At 42.0% G+C, this 13,179-nt stretch overlaps 1 long non-coding RNA gene across 1 annotated transcript in view; it reads left to right on the plus strand.

Moving 5' to 3' along the window:
• The window catches only part of LOC139621558 (uncharacterized), a 292,521-nt gene that overhangs the window by 235,936 nt on the left and 43,406 nt on the right, over nt 1-13,179 (plus strand). The gene's annotated exons all lie outside the window — the stretch shown is intronic.

Consider the following 13,179-nt stretch of genomic DNA (forward strand, 5'->3'; position numbering starts at 1 on the left):
CACTTGAACTGTAATTAACTCCTCCAGACTCTAACTCCTCCATCTCCCAGTGTGTGTTTTGTCTGGTACATTTGTATGGGCTCAAATTAAGGTCAAAAAGATTTGGAGCTTTTAAAATGATGTTCACAAACAATTACAGAGTTCATAAAAATAAATATGCATGAGAAATGAAGGTTTATGAACATGTGTGTTCAGATACAGAGCAGGAAACTCCAAGTTCCCTTACTGCGAATTCTGATTGTCTTTGCACTTGGACCTGATTGGACTGTGACAGTCCAATCAGAGGGCAGGTGGTTCACTGACCGGAAAGGTGTAGTAAATTTGAAGATTGCACCACAGGTGGTTTTGTACATAAGCATCATGTTAAATGTTTAACATTATTTTTACAGCATCATCATATATAAGGAAACACACCTGGACCATGAAAGAGTTGCCGTCCATCTTAAAATCCACCATACCTTTCAGGACCTGCAGGTGATTGAACCACCTGCCCTCCGATTGGACTCTACTTTGTAATTGGATTGCCACTGTCCAATCAGATTAAGTGTAAAAATAGGGTCTATGTCTGTAACTTCAGTGTCTCACACAGTGTAGGAACCTTGAGTTTTAAAGTTTTCTGCTCTATGTCAGTGCAGATGTTCACTAAGCTCTTCTTCTGTAACAGTCTTGTGTAACCTGACACCACGATATCATTTATTCACGGCCTCTCTTTTTTTTTTCTTTTTTTTTTTTACAAATTCTTCACATGCACAAGCTTGAATTTCTCCTGCAGATTTATTTTACAGCTTGATTTACAACCACAGACGTTGGAAATATTTGTGAACATCACTTTAAGAGCTCAAAATCCAAAATCTTTTTGGCCCTTGTTTGAGCCCATAGACTTGATTCCATGCAGTGAAACACAGTATTTTGTGCATTTTCAAGGTCACTCAGTTTGTCTGATGATGTTTTATGTATTTCAGTGCACATGTGTGTATGATGAGTTTTTAGATGACAAAACCTCCTCTGAGCGATCTGAAGTGAAACATAAAAAGGAACTTTATCCTGGCATCTGTCTGTTTCCACACATCTGGCATCCTACACCTACAACACCACCCTAGGCCAGAAAAAAGACACCAGTTCCTGCAGTGAAGCTCTGCAACTACATTAAAAACAACACTGCTCTCGTCCATGTTAATGACTCTCAGACTGCGATAGTGAAGCGGGGAAAGTTGTTGAGGTCGCCGGTGTAGAGGAAGAGGGCCTCTGGGTTTGCTATGAAAACAAAGCCAGGCCAGTGAAATGGAGACTTTCTGAGCTGGGTATGTTGGAGGGAGGAGGGTCTGCATGTGTGCGTCTGGGAGAGGAGGCTGAGGAATGGGGCATGTGAGGTGGGGTCGGGCAGTAGCAGGAGTCCTGTGAGTCTGCAATAAATCCAGTGGACTGTTGTTAGAGAGCCCACGCTGTACAGAGAGCACCTCACTGTTACAGTCAGAGGCTCCTGTACGTGTCGAACGTTTAACTGATTATTCACAATTTGGTAGTTTGTGGAACCTAAGATGTTTTTTGAGTATTAACTGAAATATGTCTGAAAGCCGACTCACTGTGAAACACACAGTCTGTAACTTCTGCCTCTCAGTCAAAACCATACAAAAGACTGCATTAGGTGACATCATGAAGTATAGTGGGATCATGGGAGTTGTTTTCTTCACCACCACTGTCAGCTTCAGAGCATCAAGCTCCAGGGCTGAAACATGAGGTGAACAAAAGCTGCAGTTCCTCTGATGACCACTAGAGTCTGGCTCCAACAGTGAGTCAGTCCCCATAGTCTCCCATGTTAAAATGTCCAACTCTACAGCAGAAATAAACATGTTTACAGTCTGGTACAAAATCTGTTCTGGTCTCTAGAGCTAATTTCCTCCTTCATGACAACTGTACGGCTGAATTTTATAGAACTCACCTGTTTACATTTTATTAAGGATTAAAGTTATGGAGAATTGAGGGCGTGGCCTCTTTGAGTAACAGGTGAGTGAGTGTATTTTTGCCACAGCTATTAAACTGGCAGGCACCAAAGTTTCGGCTCCACCTCTTTGACCATTTTTGGATTAGCTGGGAGTTGATGGAGGAAGATGACGACGATGGAGCAGCTCACAGAGGCTCCATCCACCTCTACTTACAGTCTGTGGTTTTTACCTGCAGCTGAATTCTCCACAGAGGTCTCCTCCTCCCCAAACAAAGAGACCTGCTGAGTGTAACCAGTAGAAATGCTGAATAAAACAGTTTCAAGTTAAAAATCAGTGTTTCTCCAACACTGTTTGCTGGCCTAAGGACGTCTTGTGCGTGTAGTTGACTCACCGTTTGGCCACTGGTCTTATTTCCAGCAGCAGCTCACTTGGACCAGATCTCAGTCTGTTTTTGCTGATAATAAAGGCTTTCTTCTCTATTCTATTCTATTCTACTTTTGTGTCCAACTTGTCTTATCCTGTCACTCATGGTGTGTCCTAGCCCACTCAAACCCACAGGTGGTGACGTCACTTCTGACTTCTGAGGTCGCTTCCTTCACCTGCCTAAACCACCATCTAGAAACACTGTCCCAGAATAAACCACAGAAATTTCACCATGACGTCAGTGATGAGCAGGTCACCGTTTACTCTCATATCACTCTGCTACGATATCAACTGTGCTGCACAAGAGACAGAAGTCACTGCTACAAATGATCATGGGAACTTGAAGCCAGCATGGTGAGTCTCTGTGACTCACATGTAGCAGGCTGACCAGCGTGTTCATGATTAGGTTGCCAGCTGTTCGCTAGCTATCGCTGCAAATGTATAATCTCCATGGCAGCAAGATTTGAGCACCACCTGTTTTTCAGAGACACACCGAGAGACTTCGCTGTTGCTCCTCCCGTCAGGAGCAGGACTTTTATAATTAGGCTGTAGGTTGAATCAGTCGGAGGCAGGGGGAAGAAAACAGGAAATGATGTTGAGGAGTCACGACCTCAGCTCCTCAGTGAGGATCATCACTGTATTTTATAGATAAGTTGACAAAACAGTTATGAAGTCAGATAGATGGAAAAACATCAACATGTTTTCACACACACACCCTGACACAGGTGACCCGGGCTGTTTGTCCCCCACTGTGACATCACTCACATCAGGTGACCTCACTCAGCCTCGTTTAGAGGTGATTAATGATGATGAGCAACCTTTAACACAAACTGACTGAAAACCTTTTCGCTGCTTCCTGCACCAGATCCTGGAGTCTGTGTAAATAAGTCTATCAAAGCTAAATTACAATTTACAGATGTTCCCTGAACGCCTCACATACAAGCAATGGGTACATGCTAGCATCAGGGGCCTCACTAACGGGGGTCTTGGGGCAACAGCAGTGCACATAGTAACTTTATGGGAGGTTTTAGGGGGTTTATAGTTGTCATGGCAAAATGTGCTAATATGAGGGGCCATTGAGGGCCCCTTTTCTCTTGGGGCCCTGGTTTGCCTCTCCTAACAATGTGCCTCTGCTCCCAGCATCCCTCAGTGCTGCAGCATCAGTATAAATACCATGTGTGCATCGCTGTCACAAGATTGGCGCTGTGGACAATGTGAGGTCATGACAGTGTTTATTAGGTTATCTGTACAGACGGAGCTTTCTTTCACTCGGATCCTCCAGAACCTCTCAGCATGAACTGAGAGGTTCTGGAGGACTCATCTTTTCTATTGGTTCTGATAATATTGTTCTCAAACTGTGATTTCACATTCATTTATTTTAGTGTGATCGTAACATTTTCAAACTGTCTCTGGTTTTCTATATTTATATTCTATTTTCTATATTTACTGATTGACTGTCCCCTGTGGTTTTTCAGCAAACTCCACTCAAACAGGAAATGGTGCATTTGCTGGGGACTATTTTCAGCGGCAGATTAATCCACATTTTACGGGTCAGAAAACACTCTTCTGAACATGTGGTTAATGTGCTGAGTGTGAGGGGAGCAGAGAGCGAGGGATGAGCTGCTGAACAAAAACACTGAGCCTTTTTCATTTCCATCCTACGGCCCCTGAGGGACCGAACAGCCTTCAAGTGATCTGAGTCTGAGAACTTTGGTGTTCGACCTCTGTAATTATGTGACTGTTCATGTTTGTTGCCTGGTAACATCCCCACATCCACAGTCTCACAACTACCATGATGTTGTTATCGCTGATAGAAATGACAGGAAAAACGACAGAATATAAACGAGAATCATTCTCTTTACTCCCACGTTACATCACCCCAGTCTTCACTTCTCTTCATCGGCTCCCTGTCAGTTTTAAAATTGATTTCTGGGTTTTCTGATCACTTTTTTTTTATCACTAAGCACGCCGGGGCCTCGCCAGGGGCTATGTAACAGAAACACTAACCCCATGTGAGCCTTAGATCCTCGGGAAGAGAGAAGCAGCTCTACTGAACCCTGGAAATATATTAAACTTATTTCTAGGAAAGTTAATGACACTGGTCAGACAGTTCAGCTTCCACAGGTGTGATCCTCAAGGTTCTGGGTTCTGTTTGACCTCTGGTCCTCACGCCTCAGGACCAGTCTTAATGCACCAGTCAATATTGACCAGTCAATATTTTACATTATTCATGAAGATTTAGGGAGGAAACACTCAGTGTCAGAGTTAAAGAACTAACATTAATGTTAGCGGTCAATGTTGACTAGCAGCTATGCTAAGCAGCTATGCTACGCAAGCTAGCTCCAGTATTTCCCCCCGAATGTAGTGAAGTGGGAATAAAAAAATGTGAGGGAGGACAAGGGGAGGATGGAGCTGGAGATCGACAGGTGGATCAGAGCAGCACGTTGGAGAGGGAGCTGAGCCTGAAGGCAAAGCTCTCGATTTACCTGTCGATCTTCATTCCCACCCTCACCTGTGGTCATGAGCTCTGGGTAGTGACTGAAAGAACAAGAACGAGGGTCAAGCAGCTGAAATGAGCTTCCTCAGCAGGGGGTCTGGACTCAGCCTTAGAGACAGGGTGAGGAGCTCGGATAGACCCGCTGCTCCTTCATGTCTGGTTAGAATCCTCCTGGGCACCTTCCACTGGAGGTCTTTCAGGAACGTCTTGCCTGGGAATGCCTCGGGATTCCCCAGGAGCAGGTGGAGAACGTTCCTGGGTGGAGGGACGTCTGGACTACTGTGTTTGACCTGCGGCCACCGTGACCCGACCTCAGAGGCGCAGCAGAAAACAGACGGATGGATAAAACAGAAATACTCAGAGTACTAGTTAATGTGGTTAGTTTCAGTCCACCACTGCAGCTTTGATCTTGTTTGTCACAGTGAGGTTGCCGTAGTTTGGCACATGATGCCTCATAAACACTACAACTTGACATTTTTACATACTGTTTTTGTACAGGTGACCTTTAGTGGCCATTTGTTCCCCATCAGACAGTCAGGCCAGCTGTTTCCCACTGGATCAGGTGTTTATGCTAAATAAAGCCGATTGGTTGCTTCATATTTACGTCCAGACTCCAGAACCTTCTCTGGTCAGATCCTAAAAGTCTGAACATCTGCAGCTTCAGATCTTGAGTTGAGATTGTTTTTATCACATCATATCAAAAATGCTGTGGGTTTTATCACAGTTCCTGCTCCACAAATGAAACAAAGCTCCTAAAGATAAAGTGTCTGTGTTGGATTTTATTCGATTCACATTTAAAACCACTGATGTGATGAATATTCCTGCTTCACTTTTGTCCACTTCCTCCTAAACACACACTGTGTGTTATCTCTTGTCATTTGAGCTGTCTACATTGTCTTTTCTAAAACCAATAAAAATGCAGAGGAACAACAACATGTTTCTTATTAAGACTTTATTTATACAGGAAGTCTCATTTAGATCATGATCTCTTATGAAACAGACCTGAGATCAGGTTTCATGTACCTGAGGTCAGACAAAACAATCACCACACACTAAATCAAACAATCACTGTAACAATCAATGTAGTCTTATAAAATCATCCACAATAAAGGCCCTCTGAGGAAAAGTGAGAATATACAGAACAGTTCACTTTTTTCATGCTAAAATTATTGAAATTATTTTTTCTCTCATCAATCTGAACTCAGACATAATGACTATGTGAAAACAGAATTTTAGACATTTTTTAAAAAGGTAAAATGTCACACGTCAGAATATATTTCTCCAAGTGTCGGATTATTACAGACATGACATGGTTTTCTTAGTGTGCTGAAGTCAAATATTGGTAAAATTAATGTTGCGATAAAGTCTGGAAAATGTTCATCAGTCAGGTGAAGTTCACATGATTGAAATTAAAGGATGAAAAAAAACCACAAAAACACCAGCAAGGTGGTTTTAATGATCACGAACCTTCATTAAATCTGTGTGAGTTGATTTTGAGTTATTATCTCTCAAATCGACACAGCTGACAGTGAAGAACAAACTGGGTTCATATATGCCGATGTAAAATATATCCATACTGATACTGACACACTGATGCAGTCCACTGTTTAATTCCTATACAACAGAATAAAATAGGTTTCAGTTTTACAAAATCGAGGCACTCTCAGGTTCATGATTTTTCTAAAGGCATACAAACCTACAAGCCTGTTACTGAATCATGAGAAAGTTTCAGAAAGTTTCAGAGCGACAGAGACACAAAGCGTCTGCGTAACCATAGTAACTCACTCACACACCTGTCTGAGTGCGCACAATGTGAGAGGAGCATCATGGGAGTAAATGACAGTGACGGAATTGTGGATATTTCTCACTTTGCTCTGATGGTCTGAAGAACTCTCTGCTGCTCTGTCTGTCTGTCTGTCTGTCTGTCTGTCTGTCTGTCTGTCTGTCTGTCGGTCTGTCTGTCGGTCTGTCAGTCTGTCCTTCTGTGCGCTGTCAGTGGCCTTAGACTGCCCATGGAGCAAAATGAGTGTCAAATCATGCCGTTCGTGTCGTTGCAGACTGTATAAGCCGCTCATATACTCTTGGATTTTCTGGGAGATTTAAAAATATATAAATATATTAAAAGTGTGATATGATGATATGATATTCAGGGAGACGGAGCTTAACTCCAATCGGCTCTGGACCCATTCAACCCCTGTGAGCCACTGATGGAGTGAGGCAGGTAGACGAGAAGCTCAACTAACGTCAAGGTTAAGAAATGGTACGGTCCACTTTAGGGGGGTCTGAAATCGTATTACAAGATTCTTCCAGGCATGAATATGTGAAATCTACTGTAATATTCACAATTACAGGTAAGAAGGATATATACATGTTTTAACCCCCAGAGACCTGCTGTTTTTACCTCTTTTGGGACGGGTCCAAGCCTTAATCAGGGAGGACCCTGAGCTTCTCCCAGTAACCATGGCAACCCTGTGTTTAACATCACAACTGTATGAATTGCATGATGGGTAATTCTCCCAGACAAAGTCTGCAGACTTAGGGAAAGTGTGTATGAAGGGCTCAGAGTGTCTGCAGAGAGTCCTCATGGACTTCATGGTGGGACAGTCCTGAGACCTCACACTTTTAAGTCTGTGAGTCCATGAGGTTGGATTGGACCTGTGTTTCCAGTTTATCTGTTCTGTCCCTGGTTCCAGTCCCTGGTCCCAGTCTCTAGTTCCAGTCTGTTTCCCTCTCAGTTCTGGTTTCTTAAATCTCCTTCATGTGTGTGAAAACTTAAACTTTGACGCATAAGTCTTGATATAGGGGCATATATGTGACAGATTACATTTCCTTATGGGCTCATGCTTCACAGAAGGTCGATAAATTAATAGTTTCTGTTTCCTGGTTTCCAGGATGAACAGACAGATCAGTAAATCATCCGCCGTCCTCGGGGAGGGGCCGCTGCTCATACAGGAACCTACAAAGTGTATTTCACTCATCTTGAGCGTTTGATGTTGAGACCTGAGAGTTCCCATCAGCCTCTCTGCATGAGGCTTCTCCACAGACTGAGATTAGCAGCAGCACAGAGCATCACAGAAACTGAAGACAGTTAGTAATCTAACTGACTGGAAGAGACGACTGAACCCTTTAATTTAACCATTAATGATGAGCTCATTAGTATTTAAACAGATAATTAATGGTAAATTTACTGTGTTAATATGGTGCTTTTCTCGAAATTGCTTTAATGTGAAGCTTCTTATTCACACACACACTGATGGCAGTCAGCCATCATGCAGAGGTGCTGACCTGAATATGAGGAGCAGTTTGGGTTCAGTATTTTGCCCCGGGGCAGTTCAACATGTGGCCACAGCTGCATAGCTGGACTCGAACATGGTCTCAGAATGTTTTTAAAGGTTTTCTGTGTGTGTTAAAGGCAGTTCAGGGTAATGTGGAATTATAATTACATTAAGTTTATAATTACCTACACCTTACATTTGGGGTAAATTAATGGATCAATTAAAGGTTCTGTAAACAATAATACCACAGCAAACAGCTGCTTGGAGTCATGGCATCCTGAACAGAGGATGAAGTTATACCCCCTCTTCTTCTCTGGTCTTTGTTTGGTATCAGTTCTGACAGCCCATGCATGTTATTGCATGCGAGTGATGAGCTGCTGTGGATGGGCTCAGCAGAAAAAAAACTTTTAGCCACTTTTAAAAATGGCCAAAGAAAAAAACTAATATCACTTTAAGCACTTTATTTTGAAGATTATTTTCAAAGTACACCTGACGCCTGAAGTGTGTCAGTGTGTTACCTGCAGTAGATTATATCTACTGCAGGTAACACACTGACTGTAGGTAAGCACCTCACATAGCCTCAAGTCAAATAACCTGAATTATCACTTTAAACTGCTGGTCCTCCTCAGGGACCACCTGAGTGATGACACAGTGATGACACAGTGCAGTACTCAGCGTTCAGGTGAGAGTGACCTTTCAGAATTTCCTCCAGTGAAGAAAACAAGTTCTCATCTAAAAAGGCTCTGACAAAGAAAGAGATCACAGGAGGACTGGACTGAGGACTACCAGCTCAAATCCTGGTCGGCCAGTAGACCATTAAAACACCCACAAAGTTTAAAGTGATTACCGGCTCCATCAGTGTCTTTACCGGCTCCTTCAGTGTCATTCATACAGCTGGTCCCAGTGGATCAGTCTTTTTTTTCCCAGTCAACCTTGGAGCCAGCACTGGTCTGTCTATGCTGAGACGGAGAACCCTACGAGCTCCTGACGGCTAGGTTCAAATTCAGGTGTTCATTCCGAATTGATAAATTAATGGATTTTAATATATTAAGGGGTTTTTAGTGGACTGCCGCAGTTTCAAGATTTTAAAATCCAAAAGCCAGCTGATTTTTATCAATTAACTTTACCCAACGTTAGGTAAACATATTCAATACCTGAAGACTGAAGAAGAAAATTTACTTAACATTAATTTATCAATTTCAGCTGAAAATATTTCAGACCCTGATGGAAATGAAATATTTAATGACTGCACTCTGACTCCATGTGACTAGATCCAAAGAGACTGTTCTCCCTGGAATAACGAGCCTGTAGTTCGTCTGTGCAGCAGCTTATTCTGACCCACAGTCACTTCTGCAGTGAGGCGACCTCTAGTGGCCGTCATCATTATGACGGGAGCAAAGGATAAAATGAGGTGACGAAGTCTGCGTCAGGTGCAGGTCAGTGTGGATGGAAGGAATACGCTCAGGACTTTCACCTGAGCCTGAAGTTTGTTTCCTGTTCCGAGCTGATCGTCACTGTTGTTTAACCTTCTTCCACAACCTTTATCTTTATTATTGTAACCATGGCGACAGGTCTCCTAGCTTAACCAAACTACATTTTTTTTCAGAAACCAAACCAAACCGTGACCGTTCCTAACCTTAACCCTAACTTGTTTATTATTGTTACCATGACGTTGAAGAGCCGATATAACCTGCCACTCCTACGCTTCAATACCTACCAAAATCATTTAGTTTGGAGGATGCAAGTCCGATCTTAGTCAGGTCCAAAAAGAAAAAACCTTTTCATCATCATCACCATCATTCAGAGCCCTAACATACACCAAAATCTCAAATCATTGTGTGAATTAAAGCAAAGGTCTGTATCTTTTACATTTCTGAATTTATTCATCAAGGGTTTTTATCAGGTTTCTTTAACAGGTTTTGTTTTCACCTTTTCAAATTAAAAGACAAACTAGGACCAAGTGTACCAGTCTTGATTTACATTAAAGTGCTCGGTGCGTTCATGTATAAATGGAGGATTAATTTCTGTCTCATTATGAAATCACCAGACTGAACTTTACAGTTTCCTGTCTGCTGATTCCAGCAGCTCTGAGGGTTTTTATTAAAATCATGGATAAACATTGATACAAGCTTCACCTGCAGTGACGTGATCATACCTTTGAACAGGACCCTGCAGTCTGCTGCTGCTGTATGAGGCACTGCAGACCCCAGCTGATGATTCAGATCTGGGCTCTTGTGCTGTTGTGTTTCCCATCCACTGGTGACGAGAGGGTCAGGGCACAAAGAAGGTTTTAGATTCCAATCAGGGCCCTCTGGGATTTTAATAGTTTCCCACACGACTCCCAATGAGTCATGTCTGCATGTCAGGAGCTGACATCCTGAGTGTGACGGAAGAGTTTGGACAGTGACAGTCCCAGAAATTATGTTCATATGCAGCTCAAGAGGAAATGATGCTGCCCAAAGTTTGTATTTATGTATCCTCTGTATATAATACACAGCATGTGTAGTGGATTTGGATCTGCTCAGGATTCAAGAGTCCTGTTTGTTATTCTATTTGATTCCTCTGCCTCTCTCTCCAGCTCTGCAGGAAACGTCTTTTTTTTTCTTTTTTTTTTTCAAATATTATCTTTATAATGCTGAAACTGCAGGTCACAGAGGTCCAGGTAATTTTCTACCACAAAGCTTCTCTGTGACAGGTACAAGAGCACAGAAGAAGACACACGAGAGAGAGAGAGAGAGAGAGAGAGAGAGAGAGAGAGTCTGAATCAGTGATGCTCTCCTGAGGAAAATAAACACCTTTATTTCACAGTGTTAATAAAACCAGTGTTAATAAATTGTCCCACATAAAGGCCTCTCTGTATTTACTCTCTTTACACACACATGAAAAATATCAATGTTATGGAAAGTTCATTTAAATACATCTTTCTGAACATTGCTCTGGATTAGATCAAATCCGATGGATTAGCAGCACCCAGATAAAATTACAATAATTAATGTGGATCAATTAACTGTAACCCAAAGTTAACAAGATCTTTCATCAGGATTTTCATTGCTTTTATTCACTTTTTCAAATATTTTCCACATTTATTTTCCAATTAAGGTTTTATTCTTGGAAAAATTACTTTTTCTAAAGACTTGACATCATCAGCAAACAATAACAAAATGATCTTTACAAAAGTGAGGTAGCTCATTAACACAAAAGCTGTGAGTCAGAACAAAAGAATTTGACATGTAATAATCAATGACTACAAATTTAGCTCAAATATACAGAACAGCTAACAGATTAGATATTAGAATATTATGTATCAACTACATTTATCAAAAGAGAGCTAAAACTAAATAATTTAGTCTCAATAAACTTCTGTACAAACTGACCTTGTGCTGAAACACACAGCCAGATAACTTAAACTGGGTTCTTTGTCCATTTCAGACCCATTTTATAAAAGTGAAGTTGACAGGAACTGAGGGCTCTCTCTCTCTCTCTCGCCCAGCTGTTCTGCCTCATTGCCTAATGCACTGTGACTCCACCATCAGTAATCTGCTGTATTTAATGTCCATCACAACATAAACACTCTTTATGAAACTACCCAAACAGCAGAGGCTTTAAAGGCTGTTTGAGCTGTTTGTGTGTTGCATACCAAGTGTCCACAGGGAGACTACATGGATCTCACAGCCCCCCGACCCCCACTTCACCACCTCCTGCTCCCACAGAACCAGCTTTGATGTGGAGTTTAGCACTAGCATTGTAACTGTGGACAGTGTCTTCAACACCTCGCCATCAGCTGACGTGGTGCGACACAATCAGCTGTGGCTGAAGCTCTCGTGGCAAATTCAAGCCTTCATCAGATACGGGTGATATCTGGGGAAAAGTTCACACTTAGTTCTGATCCTTTCAGTTCCACAGAACTTTTTCTCTTCCAGAGTTAATATTAGAAAGAAACATGTTGGTACTTTGAAGGGTTATGTAAACATGCACACATTCATGTACTTCTGACAGCCTTCGTCGACTCCTGACTTGAATCCTGCTTCTTTTGCTTCTGACATTCAACACCTCCACAGCAGATGAGACACACATGCACACATGGCGTCATTTACTGATAACGCTGATTTACACACTCCATTGTTTGTGTCATCTGGCATCATTAAAAAATTATTTAGCAAGTTTAGATCTTGTCTTAAAGTGACACACAGAGGCTTGCTCAGTTGAGAATTGGACAATCGATGTTAATGACCTTTCAGGTTTGTGGTTTGTTAATTCTAAATTAAAGGAACATATTTTAACTTCTCCTGTGTTTTATTTGAAGTGTTGCTCTCCATCAGAAGATATATTGTGGTTTTAAGAACCAAAAACATCTAAGTGTAGTTTTACATCTCCTCTCTCAGGCTTCTCTCTGGAGCTCTAGTAACAACAGGTCAGTGAGCCAATCAGAAGAGAGGATGAGCCTCTCTCTTGATTGGCTGACTGTTTGAGTAAATAAAATATAATAAAAATATAGCAAATTTCAGGTAAACACTCAGAGAAACCAAATTCTGCAAGGTTGGATGGTGGGTCCAGGTGGGCGGAGCTTGGGGCATGGCTGAGACAGTGACTGCTTTGTTGTGACATCACAAAGTTGCAGAAGTCCTGACGGCTGGTTTTAAGGCTCAGTTTCTGAATACAGGCTGTGTGCATTTCTCTGTGGACTGAGGCTTTGATACTTTCACTGTATTAATATAGAACCTAGACCTGCTTTATAATCACAAACACATGGACATCTACCTTTAGACTGGATGGAAGCACTTTTCAGGAGAACAGATTTAAGTGCTTTTAGTTTTTGGGAATATCATGCAAGGTTTTCTGTTCTGTTTCTGCAAACCCATGTGCTTGAGATTTCTTTAGGTTCTGGTGGAATCAGTGCAGACATATATTAACCAAGCACTTTAATAGTAACAACATGCTGTAGCCTCTTTTATACAGACTGTTCAAGGCAGGAATGTTTCACCTTTAGTCTGCCTCGCCATTCTGTGCGAACACGGAATGGGGGGATTATTTGGGATTATTT

The sequence above is a fragment of the Trachinotus anak genome, unplaced genomic scaffold (genome assembly GCF_046630095.1).
Source record: "Trachinotus anak isolate AG129_WGS33_773 ecotype Australia unplaced genomic scaffold, CSIRO_AGI_Tana_v1 ptg000005l, whole genome shotgun sequence".
NCBI classification, from domain to species: Eukaryota; Metazoa; Chordata; class Actinopteri; order Carangiformes; family Carangidae; genus Trachinotus; species Trachinotus anak.